Raw genomic sequence first — 27,097 nt, forward strand, 5'->3', positions numbered from 1 at the left:
CTCCTTCTCTCATAATACTAGAACACAGGGTCATCTGCTGAAGCTGGAGGGTGAGGCATTCCAAACAGATAAAAAGAAGTATTACTTCACACAAAGCATAGTTAAATTGTGGTTATGGCTGCCAACTTGGAAGGCTTTAAAAGGACATGTTCACGTGGATAGGTCTATCCATGGCTACTAGTCATGATGCATACCTGTTCTCAGAGGAGCATGCCTATTATATTAGGTGCTGTGGAACACAGGCAGGATGCTGCTGCAGTCATCTTGTTTGTGGACCTCCTAGAGGCACCTGGTTGGCCACTTTGTGAACAGACTGCTGGACTTGATGGGCCTTGGTCTGGTCCAGCATGGCTTTTCTTATGTTCTTATGGGAGATTAACAGTCCTCCGTTCCGTGCGAATACTTTCACAGACACTTTAGAGCAATCTCATAAATGCCTGCATCTCCAGCATTCTCCCCAACAAGAATTCAGCTAATGGAAATGTTTGTATTCCTCAGCCATTCTAGCTGCTCTGTTAGATTAGACTTGTTACCATAAATGCATGCTAACGGATGCTAAAAATTATGTGCTGAACCGCAAACATACTCCTCATTGTCTACTTTATGTCCAGGTGAGTAAGGTTTTACCCATACTTATTAAGCCAACATTGTGTGGTGGTTCAATTGTTAGATGAGGATTTGGGAGACCCAGGTTCAAACCTCCACTCTGGCATGGAAGCTTGCTGGGTGACTCTGGGCCAATCGTACCCTCCTAGGCTAAACTACCAAACAGGGTTGTTGTGAGAATAAATGGAGTACATCAGAATGATGTACCGGTAAGCTGCTTTGGATATTCATTGGGGGGAAAGACAGCATTAAGAAGGCAGCCATTTAAAGCCATTTAAGCCATTATTTAAACCCATAAGGGAGACTCCGCTGTTCTCCAGGTGGTTGGGTATATAAGAGATAAAAAATTCAAAATGTTGTGTTTGTTGACTTCAAAGGCTTGTTGGTCCCTAAGTTTACTGTTTTCCAAAAAAGTAAGAATAAGCTTAGAAGGGGAACAAAGGAAAGTACCAATAGCGTGACCATGTATCAATCACCATGTGCCTGGCACGGTCCTGTGGAATAGACAGGGTGGGGAAAATGGTCTCTGTATGAAGACAAGGGAGTGAAGCATGGGTCAAATATGCACAACATCCTAGAATTAAGTTCAGAACATGGCCCCATGGCGCATAATCTAATGCCTCCTGGTGCAAAGATAATTTTGAAGCAAGCAGGAGTGTTTTTGGAGACTGTGTGTGTCGGAAACTCGCCCATAAGAGAGGACAGTACAATAAGCCATGAATACATGCTTAATGTCCTTGGAAGATGACATCCGTAAATGCAAGTGATAGCAGCAGAGCATCTGGGGGCTCTTTAGCAAGGGTACAGATCTAGAGCTTGCTATGCTGAACTATACATCATATCAAACAATTCACTCACAGAAGGGCCCAGATTGAACATCCATGACTTGGTATCTCCAATTAAAAAAAAACCCAGACTGAAAGAACTTGTTTTGGTTTTAACCATGTCTTCATGCTGAACTTTTAAAGCATTTTAAAATGTGTACTGCACAATAAAATTCACTCTTTGAATTAACTCTTCTCTACTTAATGATAGATGGACTCACATTCTAGCTGTATCTGAAGAAGTAAGCTGTGACTTACAAAAGCTCATATCCTACCAGAAATTGTGTTAGTCTTTAAGAGTCTACTGGATTCTTCCTTTTTTCTACTGTTACAGATAGACTAACACAGCTACCCCTCGTGCTCTAATCTGCACAATAAAAGTTTGCTGCAGCTATGTTATGTTCTAATTACAAGTAATAAGATACAGCATGGCCAAGTGATTACAGCAGTGGACATTTGGACTTGGGACACTACTCTCACTTCTTTCTTACCTCTCTTCCATCCACCAGAAGAGCAGAATCAATAGGTTTGTCCCGTGGAGTGCCACAGGAGTCTATTATCTCACCTACACTTTTCAATATTTATATGAGGACACTGAGTGAGATTGGCCAGAGCTGGGGAGCTGGGCGTCATCAATGTGCAGATGGTGCCTGGCTCTAGATTACACTATCTAAGCCTCCAGAAGCAACCATCTTGGCTCTGAACCAATGCCTTGAGGCCACAGTCAGGTGGGTGACAGAGGACAAACTGAAGCTGAATCCAGACAATGCTGGTCAGGAAGGCAGCTGTTTTAGGGGGAGCGGATCCACTTTTTGTGGACAGAGTAGAGCAGGCATTTGCAAAGCAGGTTAAGAATTTGGGGGTGCTCATGGACCCACCCTCACTGTCTGAAAAGTAGGTTGGTGCCTTCTTTCCATTATCAAATGACTCAAACTGAAAAAGGGGGGAAAGTCAAACCTAATTCGTCTTTCGAGCATTATACAGTCTAAAATATGGTCATATCAAAATAACATTGTTTGTCTTAAGCATATAAGATTATTGTAAGCATTCACTGAATAGTTTCTAAAGTAATTCTCTAAATTCTTTCTGTTTAACAAGTATTCATAACACGTAAATAATAATCATATAGAGGTTGCCATTTTGTCAAAAACTCATCCATTGAATTCATTTTTAGCAAGTAAGTTAGTCTGGCCATTAATGCAAAGTCAAAAAGTTTACTGATCCATTCTGTGATAGCTGGTATTGTGTTGGCTTTCCAGTATCTAGCATAGACAATTCTAGCAACAGAAGTTGCATATTGGTAAAGTTCTTTATTATCAAAGTTCACTTAAGTTCTCATTTTGTAATGATGCATTTTTAAATACTTTAAGGGGTTTAACTGGCTTTCTTTTTTTCTCCCAAATTACCACCGTAAACAGGAGCCAGAAGGTTTCTTTACGCTATAGAAAATTTAAGAAGCAAACCGACAGAGCAACACCATTCTTGTTTAAAAATGGGAAGAACAAGATGTAATTACTTCCTAAAGCTCAGTTTTGGCTCACCACCCTGAGGACAATAAACACAATACAATTAATGTAAACACAGGTTTCTATAGTGTTAAGATTTATAAACCTTTCCCGCATTGAACTTATTAACCACAGGAGAGCTTTCACCCTTGCTGGGTGCCAGGTCTCACAATCGGCGGTATTGGAAGGAAGATATAAGAAGATCCCTATAGCAGAAAGGCTCTGCCATTGTGGGTCAGGGGATACTGAAACCTCAGAACACGTTCTGATCCGTTCTTCGTTCCACCAGGATGTCCGCACAAGGTTTATTTCTCCTCTGTTTAACAATTTCCCTGGCCAACCTGACGCATTTTTGGCCAAGATGCTCCTAACAGATGGGAAAACCACAGTTTTCACTTCTGACCGCCAAATTTTGTGCTGCAGCTATTAAAATACACCGTACCCTGCCAGGACAAGATTAACAGAAATACTCTACCATTTTGAAATGTTAATGGGATTATGTTAAGCTGTGTGATGTCTATATAAATTCCATTATATATTTGGAATTTTAGGTATAGGTTATATGTTTTGTTATCTTTTTTGCTGGTCATTGACCGTATTAATAAATTTGATTTGATTACACCATAGGCAGGTTTTCTAGGTCCATCAGGCAAAGCCAGTTTTAAATTCTGTTCATCTCCTGATATCCTTCCAGCATCTATTAACTGCTCCATAACAACAGTATTCCATATTTGGTGTGCCACTGATGTTGGCCTGGAGGACTACCTGATTTCCAAAAGTCCGCTCTGGTCATTCTGGCCTCAGCCAGTGTGGATGTTATCAAATATTTTTGGAAACGGGTACTTTCTTCTGTACTGATAAGCTTTAGTATCAGAAAGAGATTAGGTGGAGCCTGTACCTTCTTGAATTTATGTTAATACCTAGTGGCAGATGTTTTGTATAATGAGATGCTCTAGCAAATGGGCATCCAACCTTTCTGATCCTGTGGGCATCTCTGGAATCCTGACACAAGGTGCGCAAAGCCACAAAATGGCTGCTGCAGGAGGTGGAGCCTCTTCTTTACTCACACATTGAAGATCCTTGTGCTGTGGTGGCAGCTGCTGCCAAAGTAACATTTAAAAAAATCTGCACAGCCAATCAAATCTCCAATGGCCAATCATTGGATGGCCAATCAAATCTCAATGGCCACGGGCACCACATTGGAGACCCCTGATTGAGCTCATGGACACCCAACATGAAGTTCATGGGCCAAATGCATCCCACTGGACCCCAATGTTGGGCCCACCTGAGATTTTTAGCAAAACAATTTTTTTTTAGTTGTTCAAGTTTAATTCCATTACAATTACAGCATGAAACTGGGGCATTTCGAAGATTTGCGGACAGAAGGAAAATAGATATGAATGAAGTTTCCATTACACTCTAATGTTGCCATGTCATAGATCATGTTGCCTCATAGATCATGTGGCCCACTGTTTTAACAAAGCTGGACATCCCTTCTCTAGCTAATGTCTTTTATTTCAAAATACTGGAATTCTGAGCACAGAAATTACTGAACCAAAATAGGATTAATGAAAATAGCCCACTTTTTCAATGTGGGAAAATTTGAGGCTTGAAACTTGGATGTGGGTGAGGGAAAATATGTCTTTCTTTATATCATACACTGAAAGCCAGAAATGCAAGATACACACAGTTCAGGATAAAGGAACAATAAGGGGAATCCAGGATACAAAATATGCTCTTTTGGAATCTTTATAAAGATACATTGCCCATTTGTAGAGGCTGACTCACAAACGCTCAAGGAAGCAGATCTAAAACAAATGTTACAATATTATGAAAACACAAGTGTAGGGAAACAGAAATGATTATCAGAATTTTTAACTGTTACCCAATAAACTCCCACCAGGAACGCAGCGGGGAAGGCATAATTGTCGGCTCTGGAAACATTCAGATTAACTGAGAACAGTTTGTTAGGAGCGCTGCTTCCCAGAATGATGATCTACAGTTCAGGAGGCTTACCTTAAACTTAATTGCCTTTCCCCCAATAGGAATCCAAACACTGGCAGTTGCAAACAGATCTCCTTCTGCCCTTGGAGAAAACAAAAATACAACCCAACAGAGCAAAAATCCACCAAGCAGAAACCTCAGGGTTGATCTGGATGGACACCATTTGCCTGACAGACGTTGACCTGCCACTGCTTACAGAAACTTTGGAAGCCCTTAGGATTATTCAAACCACACTTGCAGAACCGATACACATTCCTTTTCTCCTGGCAACCTGAAGGCAACAAAGAAAACCTACAAGTTTTTTGCTAGACACTGATGTTCCCTTCTCATGATTACCTACGTTTTGGGCTGTGGAAAATGCGTTGTGTGACACAGTCTCCAAGAGTTCAACACTGAAGGGAAAATATCTCTTTTGTTCATACTCCTTAACGCCAAGCTCAAGAAGAAGAGTTCGCTTTTATATGCCAACTTCGGTCATCTACGCATGGTCGCTTTACCCTCCTTTATTCCCTGTGTCAGCCAGGATCAAATTTTTCAGTATACATGTTACCTCATTCCTTAGAAGCTCAACGCTGTTTCAACCCAAAACGAGCCCGGCTTTTCCCATTCCTCTTCTGGCCCGAATTAAACCGTTCATCCCGGCTCATTCCAGAGGCACAGAGCGTGCATACTCCGTTCTCGGGTTGCGCACCCTTTTCCAAACCCCTCTTCAAGGCAGCATGCAGATAGCCAAACAGGGGAAGCACAGAAGATTGGCTTCTCTCACAGCCAATCACGAAGCAGTGTGTAAAGAGGCGGGGATTCAAGTACTTCCTGCTTCCTGCTACCTCAGAGCTCTTTCTGAGCAAAAGAAAGGTTTTTTAAAAACAAGGCTTGGATTTCTCCCCCCCCCCCACTTTCAGATTGCTCCGTTTTTGTTTGTTTTTGTTCTTAAAATGCTTTTTTATGCGGCAGTTGGGTCTGGGGGGAAGGAAAGCTTCTCTCAGGGTGAGTACTGCGAAGTCAGCCAATTACAGAGCAGCATTTAAAGGGGTGGGACTTGATTTGAACTTGGGAGACTGCTTTTCTGTATTCATGCCTCCATTAGCACACAGTTTTGTCCAGCCAATGCATACAGTTTTCCCCAACCCGGGTTACTTTGATCCTGGCTGAAATGGAGAATAAAGGAGGTTAAAGCGACCATGCATAAATGACCTTTCTCTGCCAGTTAAGTCAGGGAGACTCAAACCGGCTTACAATCACCCTCCCTTCTCCTCCCCACAACAGACACCCTGTGAGGTAGGCGGAGCTGAGAGAGTGTGACTAGCCCAAGGTCACCCAAGGTCATGTGTAGGAGTAGGGAAACAATCCAGTTCACCAGATTAGCCTCCGCCGCTCATGTGGAGGAGAGGGGAATCAAACCCGGTTCCCCAGATCAGACTCCACCGCTTCAAACCACCGCTCTTAACCACTACACCATGCTGGCTCTCACAGATCTCACAGATCTAAACAAGGGAACAACCACCAACCCCAGTTATCTGCCTACAGGTGAAACAGCCAGCACCTGGGGACAGTGGTATTACACCAAGACCAGTTCTACATATTCTGATGCAGAAAACATCAGAGTTACACAAGTGCTTTTTTGCAGCATACGCATAAACAGCCATGGAACTACCCTTGGGTTAGGTTTCCCAGCCTCAGGTGTTCCCAGTGCTAGATGTTTGAAGAGCTGTGTGCATGCGCTTGCCCTATTTCCTGAATCAGCCGGTTTAAAAAACACCTATGTGATACTTTATCATGCAGTACAGCCCTAAAAGCGGTGCACCTAGAATGTGAAATGCCATGCAGAAGAAATCAAATCTGCTTTAGGATGAAATCCATAAAGAAGCACAGGCCTGGGCCTTTTCCGTGGTGGCCCAACAAGGAAGCAAAGCCCTCTCGAAGAAGGTCACAAAGGCTTTGAAAGGTCATCCAACACTTGTTTGTTCTATTGTCCCTTTCGACAGAGCACATGGTTCTCCCCCACACACACAAGAAAAGTGCTTTTTAATTATTTTTTCAGCTTGCTGCCAAGGATTCCCTGAGTGGCCATTGTTAGGCAACCAAAGATTCCAGGCTTGGTTCTGTCAGTAACAGACAGGGGTAGGGGGCAGGACCCTTTCCAGGCCTATTTTGGTTTCTGAGGGAGGACTCACTGGGGCCAGGCCTGGCTAAAAAGGAAGCAGGAAAAGGGGAGAGACTATGGGGGCTTTCAGGAAAGGGAAAGAGGAAATAGGAGGCCTCCTGCAAGTCCTTGCGGGTTCCCACTTGTCTATAAAAATGAGGAACATGTGGCAACCACAGGCAACCACAAATGATAGAACTTTCTACCACCACAATTTTTTGCCATCAAGTCACAGTTGACTTATGGCAACCCAGTAGGGTTTTCAAAGGAAGAGACATACAGAGGTGGTTTGCCATTGCCTGCATCTACATAGTGACCCTGGACTTCCTTGGTGGTTTCACATCCAAGTACTAACCAGGGCTGACCCTGCTTAGCTTCTGAGATCTGAGGAGATCAGGCTAGCCTGGGCCATCCAGATCAGGGCTTCCATAAATATAGGCAACCTTATATATATTGTATTTTTATGCACACTGGGTTCTCACTGAAGAAAAGCAATTTAAAAATAATACATAAAATTTGCTTTTTATTGCTCTTTTTTGTCTCCCATCTCTTAAGTGAACCATTTCACTTAACCTAGCGAGCCTGGCTATTTGCCAAACTTTTAGTGCCCAACATTTAACTGTCAATTTCTCAGCCTTTTTCTGATTTTTTGCTATTAACCTTTTTGCAGTAATAAGAAGATCTGGAACCAGAGGCCTCTGTTCCTTCAGCATCAACCAACAAATATGACCAAGCAAAATTGCTTTGGGGTTACTGGCAATAACAATACATACTAGTCATGCAGTTAATTTCTTGTAGTTTTTTGCCAAAAGGCTGTACCTTTGGACACAACCACCACATATGTGGATATTCTGGTGAGGGATTCCCACATTTATGCATGTCTACTCCATAAATCTTTGTTTAATCTATGTGGTTTTTTCCTTTCAAGTTGGTACATTTAAATTTACTGCATCAGAAGGAAAAATAATTCTCCATTCATCATCCGAGATTACAATGGAAATAAATCTTCTCACAAAAGTGAGATTTCATAAGGCTTTCAGATCAGCAAAACAATAATAAAATGATTAAGACATAAACAAATTTTGAAAGGTTTGACAAGAATAGCACGCAAAAGCTACAATACAATTGGGTTTCATAGGTTCTGCAGAAAGGGTGTCAAAATCTCACAAACCAAAAACTAGGATCGCCTGCATTTATAGCAGTGGACATGGCAATCTAGTGCAGCTCTGAGAACTACCTTTGAGCATTACGTTTTGACACCTGGAAAGATAATGTGTGCATGAGACAAGCACATGTTGGAACAGAAATATATCATACAGATAGCAGATCAGAGAACTAATATAAGTGCAGCTCTGGGTTGCCAGCCATCCTCTTCATTAGGTGCAAAAAAATGGGGACGTTGTGATGCTTTAGGAATTCTCTGACCCCTACGGTAAAACCATAGAGATCTGGGGGATTCATAGAGTGTCGTGAAATTCCTTTCAGGAACAATCAGAAGTGACATAGAACTGGAGTCAAGAGCTGTGACTGGAGATGGCAGTTGGGGCGGGAGATTTCCTGCCACAGCAGGCAATCTGGTAAACCTACCAGCTCCCTGTCAGTGTTCTGAACACTAAAAAGTACTATATAAATGCTACGGATTATAAATCTACTACTTAGTGGCAATGCAACCATTTCCGAAGAAAAGAAGCACCACTTTTCAAAAGCTTCTTAATAATCCTGGTCACCAATTCAGCAACTAGTCTGAGTCAGTGGGCTGATATGCAAACTTCATCAAGTCATTGAGACACCCTACATGGATAGCAAGAAGCCCCCAATCATCACTAAAAGCCCAACAGCCTCCTAAAATTACAGCTTCTGAAAATATTTTTTGAGAAATGCTTTTGCATGGATAATTGTGGCAGGATATAAGAGGACAAGAGGAATCATTACTTATGCTCCCTGCAGTCTGCCCAATTCCAGAATACATTTTAAAGGACAGAAAGGACTAGGCCAGTGGATATCAGAATGAGCATTCTGAAAATATGGTATAGTTTCATCTAGCACCATACAGATTGAGAATCCCTTATCTGGCCATCCGATATCCGGACTGATCCGAAAACCAGACGTTTTGAGCTGGCATACAGGCAATACTCAGAGGCCCTCAGCAGCATCACTGATGGTTCAATATACACAAAATTATTTAAAAGATTGTTTAAAATTACATTCAGGCTATGTGTATACTATAAAGTATATATAAAACATAAATGAATTTTGTGCTTAGACTTGGGTCTAGGGTTGCCAGGTCCCCCTTTGCCACCAGCGGGAGGTTTTTTTTTTTGGGGGGGAGCATGAGGAGGGCAGGGTTTGGGGAGGGACTTCAATGCCATTGGAGGGAGTCCAATTGCCAAAGCGGCCAATTTCTCCAAGTTGTAATAGCAGGAGATCTCCAGCTAGTACCTGGAGGTTGGCAATCCTACTTGGGTCCCATCCCTAAGGTATCTCATGTATATGCAAAAATTCCAAAATATTCCACAATATGGAAAGATATGAAATACGGACCACTTCTGGTCCCAAGAAGTCCAGATAAGGGATACTCAACCTGTACCAGCATTTGTCACTGCAAAATGACAAAAGGGAGGGAAGCTAACAACAGTTGCAGCTTCATGTCAATTAGTATATATAAGCACAAGATACCTAACTGCATTGGTGCAATTCTGACCTAAGAAGGGGGTTCTTCATTCACGGAAATGGAAAGAATTCTTCATGTATGAAAAGTGAAAGAACTTCATGGGTAGGATCCAGCACGAAAGGGCTTAATTAAAGTTCCTTAACAAATTAAAGAGAGGGCTGGATTCCTAATTCACTATAGGTGCTAACATCATGCATACCCAGGGTGGATCAAAATCAATTATTTTTAATTTAAAAAAAACACAGATTTTTAAAACTGTAAATTGGATTTTTAAAATTTAAATAGGATTTTTTTTAATGAAATGCTTTTTGAGGGAAAAATCTATCTAAAGATCATTTTCTATTTAAGATACACTGAAGTCCAAAGGTTATTCATCATGAAATAAGGATTAGTTTTTAATTATGTTGCATGAGGCTGTATAATCATGCAATGTTTAATTTTTTGGGTAAATGAATTACAATAATCCTTTTACAATGTCATGCTCTTCCAGAGGTTTCTGTAAGATTATTTTGGGCAATTTTTCTATCTAGAAGGTATTATCACAGATGCTTGGTTTTGTTGTTCACAAAACTGATTTTGTCTGCAGAGATAACATGCCTCTTCTTAACAGCAAAAATATTGAAAAATAAACATACAGATTTGAGAAAAAGACCTTAATCCCATTGTTCCTTTGCAAATTTATGTACACAGAAACAACCCCTTTCCTCTTAAGTGCTAAATTTCTAGAAGTTCAATGAAGATTTTTTTGGAATGGAACGGATCTGCTCAAGGAGCTAGGCGTGAGGAGGGACAAGCAGTAATAATGAAAGTGAAACCTTTTGAGCAGAATATTCCAAAAGTATGTAGAAAACCATGACTTAAATCTAGTCTTACTGACTAGTGATTTAAATCATTATTTAAACTGATTTGATATAAATCAAATCCACCCTGTGCCTACCCCACCCTTAGAGATGCTAATTTCTTCCACCATTTAATTTCACCCTGCATGAGACTTGTATATTCAACTTTGTTGTTGTTACTGAGGAATGTTCCACACTCACTCGGTATGGATAGACTACTGCTTTGACTGGATCTTATTTTAAACTGGCCTCTCTTTGTAATACCCCCTCCCCGCCAGCTATATTTACATTCAGGCCCAATGGTTGTACGCTTCATACCTCTAAAGAAACAAGCTGAGTTGTGGAAGAATTTAAGGTGCTCCTTGACTCCTATGTAACAGTGCATGAAGACGTCTGTGCGGACACTTCAGTACCCGCATGCACAAGGTGGTCCTAGATCAAGCTACTCGAAAGTTAATGGCTCTCGAAAGTTTATGCCCTGAAACTCTTGTTGGTCTCTAAGGTGCTACAGGACTTGAATCTAACTGTTCTTCTTCAGACCAACATGGCTACCCTCTGAAACAGAAGAGACGGAAATCCCAGTCCCCATGAGCCTGTGATTGCATTGACTTTATATGTTCCAACAGCCTGCCTGGCACACAACTCACTCAGCTATTACTCTAGCAAGTCTGACAACTGTTTCTGGCTGCACAGTGTATATATTTCATAGGGGTATAGAATCCAGATTTTCAGGTTCCAGAGACAAAGAATCCTCTGCTTTGTTTGGCAGCCCCTGCCAGCTATTAACCTTAGAAAGATCTGTGGCTCAATAACAATCTGAATTTGTCCAGCCTTCAGCGCCAAAAATATCAAAAAATACTTCATATACACAAAGGGAAGGGAGTTAGAGTCAGGTAATCTCTTAATCCCGCCTTGAAATTTTCAGTTTAGTCATTCATCTGGGACAAACTAATGGTTTCTCCAGTGCAAACACCCAGGTTGGCAAACTACATGGTGCAAACATTCAATTGCTCTAACAGAGCAAAGGTTGGATGATTGCTCTCTCAGACCTCATTCAGAAGACCCTTGTTATCTTTCTTCTCATAACCAACCGGTGTCTACTCCTTAAACCTCTTCCAATAGCCCTTGCCCAGTAGAAGGAGTTGTAAACATTTCCTGCTCTCCAGGAACTCCACTCACTCTTCCTTGCTGACCCATGCCTGAAATTTTAATGCTGGAAACCTCATTTAACCTCAAAGAGGCCACGCTTCAAAACTCTTGTTAAAACCCACCTTTCCCATGAAATTTGGCTCATTCTCTTAAATCTCTAACTGAAAACTCAGCCACAAGTACATGGAACTGCCTTTTGCTAACATTTTCCTAGTGATATGCACACTATTTTTACCCAGAATCAACACAGTTCCCACATGCTGAATGTCATCTCTTTAAAGAAAGGCTGGTTTCCCCAGATGCACATGGGATCACCTGAGGGCATGCAATTGCTCTTTTTATTTGAGCAATTATGCAACTAAGCAAATCAGAGACATCTAAAAAAAAATTAAGGAACTTTAGAAATACAAGGAGGTAAATGCAGCAGGAAACTTACACCAGCAGAAGATCAATGAGAAATGATTCACAGTGGTTACCATTATGAAGTAGGAATTGACACGCGTGTTTATATCACCATGTCCAAGAGTTTTTTCTTTCCTGCATCGCCTCTGTGATTTGGCATGCGTTGCACCAAGCAATTGGTGGACCATAACATGTGGCCATTGTCATATAAGCTGGCAGTTGAAAATGTCACTAAAGGTCACAGGCAAAGGACATATTTTTAAAAATGTTCTTAAACTTGGTTCTATTATGTTGTCGTTTTTTTTGTCAATCATAAATTTGATTACGCTGCAGCCAACATGCGGGAGGTTACTTTACAAGCTCCCTCCATTTAAACTCAAATCCTTCTGCACACTTGGGTTGCCAACCTCCAAGCGGGGCCTGGAGATCTCCCAGAATTACAACCAATCTCCAGATTACAGAGATCACTGCACCTGGAGAGAGAAAACAGTTGCTTTGGATAATAGACTCTAAGGCATCACAGCATGCTGAGGTTCCACCCTCCTCAAACCCCACCATCCCCAGGCTCCGCCCCCAAATCTACAGGAATTTCCCAACCAGGAGTTAGCAACCCTACTGCACACTGATATTTCTGTACAGCATGTTCCATCCCAAACAATGTACAATGTGAAGGAAAAGTATTGCTTTGTAATAAGGAGGCATTGCTTTATATGTTCATGTTCTTAGTTTCTGAGGAATTGTTGACTAAAACACTACTATTCAGGCCCAGTTCTTACACCGCTTGTCTCCTTTGTCCCAACTCCCATGTGGAAGATTTTCAAGAGCCTTCCCATGAGGTGTCATACATACAGAAAGGTGTTAGCAGCTGTGTGGGTCTTAAAGTAGAATCCAAAACCAGAATACTGTCTCCATTATACTTCTGATTAGCACCAACCCAATGTCACATAACAGTGTGAGAGCTTTTGAGTTCGCTAGAACTTGGAACATCCAACCTGATGAAGAGTTCTAGCGAACTCAAAAGCTTGCATGCTGTGATGTGACATTGGGTTGGCCCTAATAAAAGTTATTATGGGGATTGTGTTCTCATTTTTGGATTTCCAATGATGTGGCCTTAGAGAAGAGCTGGTCCTGAATGGAAATCTCTTGAGTGACAGGTGTCTGAGTGAAATGGCTTCTAAACAAACAAAGCTCCTTCTTCCCTTCAACTCACATGTCCACTACAGCTGTATTAAACTGCAGAGGGAATCTTAATTCTGCATTCAACATTTGTGATGAAAAAGGTCTTCTTTTCCTCTGTTATCATCATTTTCATCAGGGGCTCACAAACTATCTGAAAACAGGCTGCAAAACTCAGTTTTTAAGAATCCGCACCACCAGTTTCTAGGGTTTAATAAGTAAAACTAGATCAAAATTCTCAAAATAAGCCAGTTTTTTGTTTAAAGAACATTGTATTCTGACCAATATTCACTCTCACTTTTGGTGGATCGTCATCACGACACCTGAATATATACTAAGCGCCTTGCTCAAAGCAACTGACAATCCCAAACACTCTGGAGCATCCTCAGGTGACTATTCTGTGCATTCGTCTGTGTGTGTGTGTGTAAAGTGTCATCAAGTCACATGCAACTTATGGTGACCCCAGCAAGGGACTTTCAAGGCAAGTGATTAAGAAGAGGTGGTTTGCCTTGGCCTTCCTCTGCAGTCTTCCTTGGTGGTCCAAGTACCAACCCTGCTTAGCTTCCAAGATCTGACAAGATTGGGCTATACCATGCTGCCTCCCCTCCCCTGTGCACTCTTCTTTTCTTTTCTTTTTTTGGTGTAATCAAGTGACATCTGACTTATGGTGACCCCATAGGGTTTTTAAGGCAAGAGACGTTTGGAGGTGGTTTGCCGTTGCGTGCCTCCGCGTCACCCCTCTGGTGTTCCTTGGAGGTTGCCCATCCAAATACTAACCAGGGCCGACGCTGCTTAGCTTCTGAGACCTGTTGAGATCAGGCTAGCCAGGGGCTATCCCCTCTCTTAGTAGGGAGAAAACCCATTAAATTCAGGGAGGGAGAAAACCCATTAAATTCAGTGAAACTTATTACTGGGCAACTATGCATAAGATTGGGTTGTCAAAAGATGTAAGCTTGGTTCAAGCACATCAGTCACATGCGTGGTGCAGTAGTGAGAGTGTCAGATTAGGATCTGAGAGACCCAGATTCGAATCCCCACTCTGCCATGGAAGTTCACTGGGTGACCTTGGAACCCTCCCTCTCCCTGTGAGAATGGAAGAGGGGAGAATGATATAAGCTACTTCAGGTCCCAACTGGGGAGAAAGGCAGGGTATAAATATCTGTAAAAAAAATAAATAACTTTAATATACAAATCAGCATTTGAGACTTTACTGTGCTTCAGATCTATTACTTTGGCCATTTATGCATGGTTACTTCCTCACGGTCACCCTGCCAACTACTTCGGGGCTTTGCTTGGATTATACATGCATTTTCTGACTGTCAGAGGTTGCCTCGCTTTCCCTGTGTGTTTCTGTGCATTTCCCCCACGTTTTCTGGATGCTGGCTAAACACGAATTCAGAAAACGCGGGCAAAACGCACTGAAACACGTGGGGGGAGAGAGTTGACCTCTGACAGTGGGGAAATGCAAGCATAATCAAAGCAAAGCCCCAAAGTACAATAATAGAATCACAGAGTTGGAAGGGACCACCAGGGTCATCTAGTCCAACCCTCTGCACAATGCAGGAAACTCACAACTACCTCCCCCCCACAGCCCCAGTGACCCCTACTCCATGCCCAGAAGATGGCCAAGATGCCTTCCCTCATGATCTGCCTAAAAGTCATAGAATCAGTCAGCATTGCTGACAGATGGCCATCTAACCTCTGCTTAAAAACCTCTAGGGAAGGAGCGCTCACCACCTTCCGAGGAAACCTGTTCCACTGAGGAACCGCTCTAACTGTTAGAAAGTTCTTCCAAATGTCTAGACGGAAGTAGTTGGCGGGGTGACTGCGAGGAAACAGCCATGCATAAATGGCCTTTGTTTTAATCCTTACATCATCCCTATAAAAGAGGTTAGTCTTATTATCCCTATATTACAGGTGGAGAACTGAGGCTAATAGAAAATGGCTGGACTGTAGCCAACTTAGTGCCCTTAGTGCCTTAGTGATAGAAGAGAGATTCATACTTAGGGCCATCCCAGTTCACCCCTCAGTCTCTTAGCCAACCCACCAGCTTACAAAGGAGAACCATCCACATCTGTTAAAAAAAACCACTGTCTTTTTCTTGCCTGGCTCTGATTTAAGAATAACTAAACATATTTATAAAAAATATGCAGAGAATAACCGTGACTGAAAGCCTCGCCAAGCTCCTGCCTGCCGGAGGATAATCTTTATGACATAACAGCGAATGAGCATAATGTGCAGCCGCATGGCTGACTCAGAGAGAAGAGCGAGCCGCTGCGCAGCAAGGTTACCCTCACGACTCCAGACAAGCTGGCATTCCTATTTCCAGCGCCATTATCAGGCTCTATTTAATGCTGACAGCCGCCGTCACACCAATCCTGCCACTGTAATTTCCTCATTTCGTTACAGTCAGCCAGGCTTGCTGAAGGATTCATATACTCATCCTTCCCGGCCGAGAAGCGCTCCTTTGAGGCTCTAACACACTGAAGGTTGTCCAAGCAGAAGGACCACAAGGATTTTTAGCGAAGTTGCACATGTGGCTCCTCTGTTGTTGCCCGCAGCCTGGCAACTTGTTTACAGAGTCAGCTGAGGAGAGAAGATCCAGGGGTGACATGCTGGTTTGGAGCAGAGGATAGAAAAGAAGCTGCTGTTCACCTCAGGAAGCAGACCGATCACTCTTCTGGTCTCTCTGCATCAGTCTCCCCCCGTATAGTTATCAGAAAAAGGAGCCTTGCTTTCTAAACTTCTACCTCAGACCGATTACCAAGGCTGGGGCAAACCCACTTGACTGTCCCGGGCGCCCCAGTCCTAGACCCCATTCTTCCTTACCAGCGTGGTGTAGTGGATAAGAGCGCTGGTTTGGAGTGGTGAACTCTGATCTGGAGAACCGGGTTTGATTCTCAACTCCTCCACATGAGCGGCAGACGCTAATCTGGTGAACCGGGTTGGTTTCCCCATTCCTATACATGAAGCCTGCTGAGTGACCTTGGGCCAGTCACAGTTCTCTTTGAGCTCTCTCGGCCTCACCTACCTCATAGGGTGTTTGTTGTGGGGAGGGGAAGGGAAGGGGATTGTAAACCGCTTTGATTCTTCCTTACGTGGTAGAGAAAGTCGGCATATAAAAACCTCCTCCTCCACCTCCTCCTCCTTGAACAAATTCCCAGTCAACAGTGTCTATATAATTTCCTCAGGAACACAGAGCCAGGGTCCAGGATGCCCACCAAAAACAGCAGAGAAAGGTCCCAGAGTGTTAGGAGCCTTAAGAGCAGGGGAGGAAGCTGGCTCTCAGGGGATGCAACTCAAGGAAAGCCTCAAAAAGCTCAGAATACGCGGCTTAGAGCAGGCATCCCCAATGAAGTACCCGGGCGGGGTGTGTGTGTGCCATGGTGCCACCAACACCTTACCTGGTGCCCACCGAGTGTTTTCAGATAGTGGGTGGGGCTGTTGCTTCTGACTGGTTGTGCAGATTAAAATAACGTTGCTTTGGCGGCATCTACCACCACAGTGTTGGTATTATTCTGTCTCTCATTCCTCTTTCCCAGGGTATAGTTTGGATCACCCCTCTTTTTCACTGCGGTTGGACTTTCTCTGGGTGTGTGGGGGACTTTGGCTCCCACGGCAGCCATTTCATGATTGCGCCCATGAGTCTGGGTCAGAATTTCAAAGATGCCCACATGCTGGAAAAGGGTGGAGATCCCCTGGGCTAGGGAGACTGAAAACAGAACATAGAGGGGGCTTCATTCTTACGATAGCACACAGTCTAGGCTTGGCAACTGGCATCTGATCACACGGTTGCCAGGTCGCTTGGAGTGGGGATTACACGCACACGTGGCGGCACCAACATGATTTCATCATTTCTGGTTTACACCCAGAATCGCCACATTGCGACAGGCCGCTTTACCACTCAAACCCCCAAAACGCTAGCAGCGCTTCTGGGTGTAAACCAGAAGTGATGTAATTGCGTCGGCGCGGCTGCGATTCTCATCCCAGCTTTGCCAGCAAAACCTCCTGCTCGAGGAGGGGAGGACCTAGAAACCCTATCTGGTCAAGGTTGCCAACTCTGGCTTGGAAAATTACTGTAGATTTGGGGGCCGAGCCTGGGGAGGGCAGGTATTGGGAGAGGAGGGAACTCAGAGGGTATGTTGTTCCACAGAGTCCAAAGCTGCCATTAACTCCAGAGGAACCGACCTCTATAGTCTGCAGATCAGTTGTAATTCTGGGAGAACTCCAGGCCCCACCTGGAGGATGGCAACCCTAGTCTTTCCCAGGCCACTTTATGAACAGGAACAGGAGAAAGTTCCATGTGTTCTAGAGACTGTTCTAGAGAATTCCATGCGTTCTAGAGCGTGGGATAGCCCAAGGGGATGTCCAACAGGATCTCCATGACTGCTACAGCCATGGCATGGGAGCAACAGGCAGGGATTGTGCATCATTATTATGGAAGATCCATTGCCAGGAGGACACAAACATGGCCATGCATGTAAAGATTTGCCCTGCATTGCATCATCTTTTTTAAAACCATGTTAATCAACAAACATTTCTTTTGAAGAAGAAGAGGAGGAGGAGGAGGAAGAGGAAGAAGAAGAGTTGGTTTTTATATGCCAACTTTCTCTACCACTCAAGGGACAATCAAACCAGCTTACAATCACCCCCTCCCGTCCCTGCAACAGACACCCTGTGCAGTAGGCGGGGCTGAGAGTGACTAGCCCAAGGTCACCCAACTGGCTTTGTGTGTAGGAGTGGGGAAACCAACCCGGTTCACCAGATTAGTGTCTGCCGCTCATGTTGGAGGAGTGGGGAATCAAACCCGGTTCTCCAGATTAGAATCCACCCCTCCAAACCACCACTCTTAACCACTACAGATGGGTTGGCTTGGATCCAGCTGGTGGCGGCATGGGTACAGGAAGGGATGCCAACCACCTCCCGTGCCAGCAACAGCCAGGAATGGCCAGGCCCCTGTGGTGTCTCAGACGCTGAAAACGAAGACTAGATTGGGGGCAAATGCAGAACCACGAGCAAGGCACACTGCCCCCACATAGCCCAACTCAGCCCTGAGAAATGTTTTGGGTAACTTACCCAGAGAACCATCCCTGGAGACCCTAGAATCAACAGACTATCACAGTTTTCTAAAGGAAGGATAACAAAAAGAAGTCTCATGCTTCAGGGAGATATCATTGGCACATCTCTCATGATGTTCATGCTAAACATGCTCTTCATAACTTTTGTAGTAAGTTCACCAGCTGGTCAGGGAAATAACAGGATCTCTTTAACCATTAACAGCCAATTCATGTAGCTGAAGAAGAAGCAGAATCATTGCCTTTTAATTATCAGTAAGTGTTAACATAGCCTTTTAATCTTGCTTGAGCAGCTAATAGGCATTGCAGATGTATCTCAGCTGCCTGATGGGTATGATCTCATAAAATCATTTTGAGAACCAATTACCTATCTATAAAATTATCACAGAATAAAGTTATGATTTATCCAAGTCAGTGGCTGTCACCTTATCTATAAAAAAGCATCATACGGAGTTAATCAGGAAGGACAGTCAAAAGGAGGAGGAGGAAGAGGAAGAAGAAGAAGAGTTGGTTTTTATATGCCGACTTTCTCTACCACTTAAGGGAGAATCAAACCGGCTCACAATCACCTTCCCTTCCCCTCCCCACAACAGACACCCTGTGAGGTAAGTGGGGCTGAGAGAGCTCTAAGAGAGCCGTAAGTAGCCCAAGGTCACCCAGCTGGCTTCATGTGGAGGAGCAGGGAAACCAACCCAGTTCACCAGATTAGAGTCCACTGCTCCAAACCATCGCTCTTAACCACTACACCATGCTGGATGTAGGGTGCTGGGCTTCCACAGCTCTCTAAAGCATTCTGAGACAGTTATTTGAAATCCGATTTGTTTTAAAGCTCATATATTCAATTATGTTTGAGCAATGTTAGGAGGTCTGATTTTCCTTGCATGTGTTTTTCGGTACTTATAGGGTTAATTTGGCCTTGGCCTGGATAGTCCAGACTAGCCCATCTCAGAAGCTAAGCAGAGTTCACCCTGGTCTGTATTTGGATGGAAGACCCACCAAGGAATACCACGGTCGCTACACAGAGGCAGGCAATGGCAAACGTCTCTTGCCTTGAAAACTCTACAGGGTCACAAACATACCTTTTGGCTGTACTACATGCCACAAACACAATGCCAGGAACAACCCCACTCTGAGGGTGTACACAGAGAGAGTAAAATGAGCTTGGTAGATGGAGAAGAATCCTCCCTGTTGTGTTAGTTTTCTATTTGCAGTGATGAGGATGTTTTTCTCAACATAAGACAGCATTCAAAATGTGATCTATCCTCCATCTGCAGTGGAATCCATTTTATCACCTCGGGATTCATTCTGCTGTATGTACAAAACACAGTATTTGCCCATCAAGCTTAGCATCTCAGCAAACCCAGCATGATTTCCTTTGTGCCTGATTATCAGGAAAGGAAAGGAAAGGAAAGGAAAGGAAAGGAAAGGAAAGGAAAGGAAAGGAAAGGAAAGGAAAGGAAAGGAAAGGAAAGGAAAGGAAAGGAAAGGAAAGGAAAGGAAAGGAAAGGAAAGGAAAGAATTTCCTTTGCAAAACCTTTACGGACTGCCCATGAGTTCCGAAAATAAGATACACTGAGATCCATTGCGGTGTATAGTAGGCAGAGTGTTGGGCTAGGATCCAGAAGGCCCTGGTTCAATTCCCCAGGCCCCCATAGAAGCTTGCTGGGTGACATGGGCCAGACACACACCCTAAGCCTAACCTACCTCACAGGGTTGTTGTGAGGATAAAATGGGGAAAGCATTGTAGACCACTTTGGGTCCCCACTGGGGAGAAAAGTGGAGTATAATTGCACTAAATAAACATTAAGGCACTCCACGTAGTAATATTCAAAACACATTTAAGCTTGCCTACCAAAGTGGAGATTTAAAAATTATTCTGCAGAAGAACGTTTCCAGTACGAAATATGGTAAGTTTCAGCCTGTGTTGAAAAAAAGGCAGACTGAAAACTGGTAAGAGAAAGTATCTGTAATAGCAGGTGTTTGCTTCTTAAGAAGCCACAGTTTCATTCTGAGGAATGAATGAGAGGAAATTACCTTTCAAAAACAGAATGCAAAAAGCATTTTAAGAATAACTGAGCAGCGTAAATTGTTTAAAGAGGGAAGTGATAATAATTTAAGAGTAGCAGAGTTGGTTTCGTGTATGTTTCCAGTGCTGGAGGCAAATGCTGGAAAAAAAGATCCGCAGGTTTTCAGTGGTAGAGAGTGCCTATTAGTTTCCCCTATACATGCACACAGACCCAAACCCCTAAAACAATAATTTAAATGTTTACGTTGTAAATGCAGACAGACAATGGGAGAATGCTTGTCTTTAAAAAGGAAAAGGTAGGCAAATCACTGAATGCACTCATGGAATAAAGCGGAAAGCTTGACACACCCCGTTGGTCTAGGAAGCAGAATGGCCAGTTCAGCGTTTGCATTGCTGACATGTATTTTTGTAACAAGAGACGTGACTGTGAGATCACAATGCGGGTAAAGAACCCGGAGTGACCATTGTTAAAATGCTACATCTTTCTTCACCCTCACAGAAATTCTCTGCCAAACAGTCTACAGTATTTTACCTAATATGGCCCTCTTTCTGATCCCGTAGCATATGTAATACTTCTTACATAGCACTCCCTGACCTGTCTGAAGGTAATTCAGGATGTGTGAACCCTGTAAACATTTGATATGATGTATATTCGTGTCTCAGGTGCCCCAATTTCAGTTGAACCTGAATTTGGCTCCAAACGCACAAGAAAGCTGCCAAGGGCTTTAAGCTGAACATAATTACAGGTGAACAAGATGAATTGATGGTTTCTTTTCAAATCAACACTGTAACTCCACTTAAGCCAGGCTGCAACTAAAAGAATCCTGCTGGGAAGAGGAAGGGGGAAAAAACAAAGAGAGCAAAATCGCTTCCAAAAATCTGCAACCATTTATGCAGGGAGGGATCTGAAAAAAAGGCCCTCGCCATTTATAAATCAAACCGTGTCAACATCAAATGCCATAAATAAAACTATGGGACAGAGTGGAGTTGCTTATTTACTTCAGGTAAAATACCATTTTTCTCTCAGTGTTGATGGTGAAGGAGGAGGAGGAGAAGGAAAAGAGTTGGTTTTTATACCCCGATTTTTCTCTTTTCAAATTTGAGACAAAATAGGCCTCTGAAAACGCCAGGGAAACACAGGGGGAGAGCGAGGCGACCTCTGATGGTCAGAAAGGCATGCATAATCAACACAAAGACCCAAAGTGGTCAGAGGTGTGACGGCGAGTGAAACAGCCATGCATAAAAGACCATAGCCCTATCTAAAACACTGGAAGATAGAATTGTATATTTAGGGCCTTACTAGACACGATGGCATCTGTGTGTAAGAATCATGTCTGCCACAAAGATGCAATAAAGTAGGGCTGAAGACAATTTAAAGTGCATTTAATTTAGGAAAGAGAGTAGCGCCGAATCCTTAATTCTCCTTGAAACTCATTTTAAGACATTTTTCTCCTGATGAGACTCCAAGAGGGACAACACCCACTCAGGTGACCTCCACTCAGGCTTTTTGCTCCGTTTTTGGCCGCAGGTGATTATTTCCAAGCTTCCACACAGCATCGTTGCCCATTTGTGGTATTCCAGCGGCTTCCCCGCGCTTTCTCAAACCACCTTTTGATTTGATGTCCCCTGCTGGTAAGCAGAGGAAGACCATTTGCCTTCTGTGTGGAAGGTATGCTGTGCTTCAATAGGTGCCAAAATTTTCCTGCCGTGTCCCCCACAGCTCCCATTTCCTCTCCCATGCCACTGGAGGGGGTTTAAAAATTGACAATGGCTAGATTGCTGTAGGCTTGTAATATTATAATAGTCCATCTAGCAGATCCTCTAGGAGGGAAGGCAGTAGGGCATAGCCCTACCTCATCAGTTCTTGGAAATTAAGCAGGGTTGGTACTTAGATGGGAGACCTCCAAGGAAGAGCCTGGAGAGGACAGCAACGGGAAACCACCTCTGCTTCTCACTTGCCCTGAAAGCCCCTTGCTGGGGTGCGACTTGACAGCACTTGCATATGTTGCAGGTCCTCTGAATTACCAGCTTTCCTTTAAAAAAAAAAAAAAGTCTTTGGACCTTTTAGTTGCCGAGATATACCTTTTCCCTTCCATCTCTATGGGCTGCCAGGTGGAAGACCCCTTAGCGAAAAACAGTTTCACAAAGCAGTTGCATGGGGAATCAGAGGCATATGGAAGGATTCAGCACCCACCTCCTACCCATTTCAATGCGTTCTAATTTATTTTAAAATCACCCACCCCTGCTTCATAACGGCTGAGTAGCAGACCCAGTTCTGACACACGGGCATGCTGCCATCGCATCTGTTTCAGCCTTCACTGAACAACTGTCACAATGATTATCAAGAGAGGTATTCTTGACTCTGATTCTATGGAATGAATTCATAGCCTTGTTTGGAAATACAATAAACAAGAGGGGGATCTGCAGGCACTCGCGCGCGTGGGGGGGGGGTAATCCAGTTCCCCCCACTTGCTCACCTCCACACACTGGTTCCACGTGCTACCTTTCTTCTCTCTCTCCCCCAGGCCACTTGCCTCCCATTCCCTCTCAGTGTTCAGGGTTGCCTTGCAAGTCCAAAATGGCTGCCAAGAACTCACAAGACTACATAGAATCATAGAGTTGGAAGGGACCTCCAGGGTCATCTAGTCCAACCTCCTGCACAATGCAGGAAATTCATAACTACCTCCCCCCAGTGACCCCTACTCCATGCCCAGAAGATGGCCAAGATGCCCTCCCTCTCATCAGCTGCTTAAGGTCATAAAATCAGCATTGCTGACAGATGGCCATCTAACCTCTTCTTAGAAACCTCCAGGGAAGGAGAGTTTACCACCTCCTGAGGAAGCCTGTTCCACTGAGGAACCGCTCTAACTGTTAGAAAATTCTTCCTAATGTCTAGACGAAAACTCTTTCGATTTAATTTCAACCCGTTGGTTCTGGTCCGACCTTCTGGGGCAACAGAAAACAACTCGGCACCCTCCTCTATATGACAGCCCTTCAAATACTTGAAGATGGTTATCATATCCCCTCTTGCTGAGCAATCCCTTACAACATTACTGAGGCACCCAGCCTCAGAATGAGGGTAATGTTGAACTTGCTGATGCCCCTATAGCCCGTTTTCAGAGCATCATAGGAAACTACATTCACTGGGTGCCTTGACAAGGGTCTGCCAGTAAATTCCAAAGTACGCTGTACCTGAAGCAGAGGACGCTGGCGATACTGCAGATCCAAAACGGCAGCCAAGATCTCGCAACATAGTCTGTGAGATCTCAGTCAGTATTGTTTTGTGGTGTTCCTTCCCATTATCTATGAGATGGGAATATTTTGCCCCACCGCCCTGAAATATGGCATGGAGGATCCCTTAGGTGAGGGACACAACCCTTATGCATTTAATCTCATCCAGGGGAGGAATTATATTTGCAAGTGGTGTTTACCATTGAAACCAATGGGAACAACTACTGAACACATGCAGGCAGGTCCCTTATACTGAATCAGACCCTTGGTCCATCAAGGTCAGTATTGTCTACTCTGACTGACAACGGCTCTCCAAAGACTCAGGCAGAAGTCTTTCACATCACCTACTACCTGATCTTTTAAACTGAAGATGATGAGGATTGAACTTGGGACCTTCTGCATGGCTAGCTGATGGAGCTGGAGAGGGGAAAGCTTCACAACACAGTTCAAAAAGAATCCTCACCTACAGCCAGGAAGCAACTATTCATATTGATTATGTAGGTGAGCCAGCAAGCAAAAGTTACCTAGCCGCATGCTTGGCAAAACTGTGCTTGGTAGCTAAACAGTCCGGCAAATGTCTTCACATGATCACATGTTTCTAAACATCTGGAATGAAATATCTACCCAGCTGCTAGTGCTAGGAGAATGGACAAATATTTTGGCTTTCTGATCTCATGATTTCCCTCCCTTTTCCTGCGATACGTCATGATTTGCAGATTCACAAAAGTGGCATCCTGACCGAGTGTTTCAGAAGCCCTCCTTTCTAAATGATAATAAGGTGTCAGATCTCCTATGTCCACAATCATTGCATAATGGGGATCCCATCTTTTCCCCTCGGAGTGCTGCAGTGGTCGGGGGGAACAGCACCCCCTAAAATTTGCCCTTTTACCAAACTGTCAGGTCCACAGAAACCACACAGAGTCTGCCCAGTCAGAAATTAAGCAAGAGCCAACAGGAGCTTTGGCGCATGATCCAATGGGTAATGCTGCAGCACAAACCCACATGAACAAACGAAGGCGCACAATTTGACAAACTATCATGGATTTCTGTGACTCCCATTGATTTCAGTGGGAGTAATCCCTGAAGAACTACTCACAAGATTGTATATTTTCTTCACGATTACCCTAAACATTTGTTATTGGCTTGTATCCTACCATGGTGCCCAGGTAAGTTTGAAGCCTTCCTCTGGCTCAAGGAACCTTCCTCCAAACGGAAGCACTTGGGTGGAAGAGCCATTTCTGTTGTTGGAAAGCTTCAGACTTGCCTGAGTAGCAGAGTTACCAACGTCCAGATGGGACCTGGAGATCTCTCAGAATTACAACTTCTCTTCAAACTGCAGAGATCAGTACCCCATGGAGAAAATGGCTGCTTTGAAGAGTAGACATTATGGCATTATACCAAGGGTTGCTAGGTAGGGATTGGAGATCTCCTACTATTACAACTGATCTCCAGACGATAGCAGTTCCTCTGGAAAAAAATGGATGCTCTGGAGGGTGGACTCTATGGCGTTGTACCATACTGAGGTCTCTCCCCAAACCCCGCCCTCCCCAGGCTCCACCCCCAAAATCTCCAGATATTTCCAACCCAGAGCTGGCAACCATACTGAGCAGTTTCAGGATACACACCAACATAGTTCCATTTACTAATTCATCTAATAATGCAACTGTGTGGGGTTAAAGAGCTTTTTCAAAAAAGCCGCATTTCAGCTGATCAGAATTACTCCATCCAGCCTTGACAATGAGGAAAGATGGCAGAACAGCAGACTCAGACCCCAGAAAGAAGAAAACGACTACTGTGGCCTCTGATTATTATGCAAGAAGGCATGAGAAGATTGCCTCCGAGGGGAGTTTAAAAAAAACGGCACCACCTTTCCGGCACTGAAAATAGAGCATGCTCACCCAACTGCCGCAGCAATGTTATTAAGGATTAAAGAAGAAATTAGATGCACAACGCCAGAGTATGAACTGTACTTAACAAGACTTCCCCTGAGCTTTTAACCTTTTTAATCCTGAGATGACTATAGAAAATCCTTTGCTGCCTCTGTGTCTCTGAGAGAGATTTCTGTCGTCGTCCCCCCCCCCCCACTTTATCATAAGAATTTTTGATGCAAGTCTTGACCTTTGGTTTCACTGTCATGGTGTGAGTTCAAGCAAAACAAACATTATTCATAATTGTGCATCTGAAATATGAAAGAAACCTCACCCCCTTTTATCTATAAGAGGAGCTTTGATAATTCTGTTCAGAACTGGAGAGATTTTGTCTTTTAGTTAAGATAAAGGAGAAACAACTGTGTTTTTTAAAGTCAGAACAGAAAACCTGACATGGATAAAGTAAAAAATAAGTAAAACTCCCAAGTAAAAAATGAACAAGAAACTACTCCCAAGCAAACTCTCCCTTCCAAGTCTACATTTAAACTTCATCTTACGCTAAAGAGTTCATATCACAGAAAATATAGTTGATGAGTTCCTTTGTTACATGAACAAAGTTTTGCCTGAGACTCTGGAGAAACACTTTGCACTCCCACGGGTGCACCTCTGTCTGCTCAGCTCTGATTGACAGCTGCACAGCCTTCTGACATTCTACCAGCCTCCTCCTCTGGAGGTGACATTATGGAGGGGTTTAATCAACGTTCACATGACCTATGTACAGGATTATAAACCTGAAAAGGTACAGAGGCACAAAGGCCGTGTTTCTGCAGCTCAGCAGCAAGACGTCTTGAATGTAACACACCAGCTGACACTGTGCTCGGGGAGGGAGTCTAAAACCAGTCCTACCTGGTTCAGTGCAGTTCTTGAGATAGAGAAATTCGGTCTCCTCGGGATTATCCGTGACATTTTCTTCGCCTTCCTGCAGCAGGCGTCGTCCAATCCACTTGTTCGTTTCCAAAGCAGAGTTCAGAACATTGTAACCTAGAGGAGAAAAATACTTGATATCAATGTCATACTCCGGGGAGGGGGGTGGACAGACACAGAGCACCACATTCACACAGCTGCATGGAAGAGGAGTCGTATTAGAGCGATGCTTTTCACCTACACAGCTATTGAAGATGCAAGGAGAAAACCAGGAGGAAAGGGGATGTGGTACAGGAGGAGGAATGCAGCGGGGGCAGCACAGACATGCTGTACGAGGTCAAAGGTGCCCGTTTGCTCTGGTGATCCTTCTACAGAGACCACCCAGCTCCTCCCCATGGCAGAACAGTTATTTCAATATCATGGATTCCCATGCATGGAAATTGCACCAATAAATCGCATTATCTGTAACCAGGTGTTCAGTCCAATAACTGAGAGCAGGAATGAAACTGAAATTTCCCTGTTCTTATTGCAGCACTCTTAACCCCCATAGGCTATACCATCAGGCTTGAGGAAGGGAATAGGTTTGTTTATTTATTTATTTGCTTTATATCCTGCTCCTCCCCGGCAATGCGGGGCTCAGGGTGGCTCACAACA

General features: G+C 43.8%; 1 protein-coding gene across 1 annotated transcript in view; it reads right to left on the minus strand.

The window, feature by feature from the left end:
- The window catches only part of SLC24A3 (solute carrier family 24 member 3), a 154,847-nt gene extending 128,320 nt beyond the window's left edge, over positions 1–26,527 (minus strand). Inside the window, exon 1 of the mRNA XM_056862244.1 lies at positions 26,426–26,527. The gene's annotated coding sequence lies outside the window, so the exon portion shown is untranslated. The remainder of the gene's footprint in view (positions 1–26,425) is intronic.
- Positions 26,528–27,097: the final 570 nt, after the last annotated feature.

This window comes from Euleptes europaea, chromosome 17 (assembly GCF_029931775.1).
Source record: "Euleptes europaea isolate rEulEur1 chromosome 17, rEulEur1.hap1, whole genome shotgun sequence".
In the NCBI taxonomy this organism is placed as follows: Eukaryota; Metazoa; Chordata; class Lepidosauria; order Squamata; family Sphaerodactylidae; genus Euleptes; species Euleptes europaea.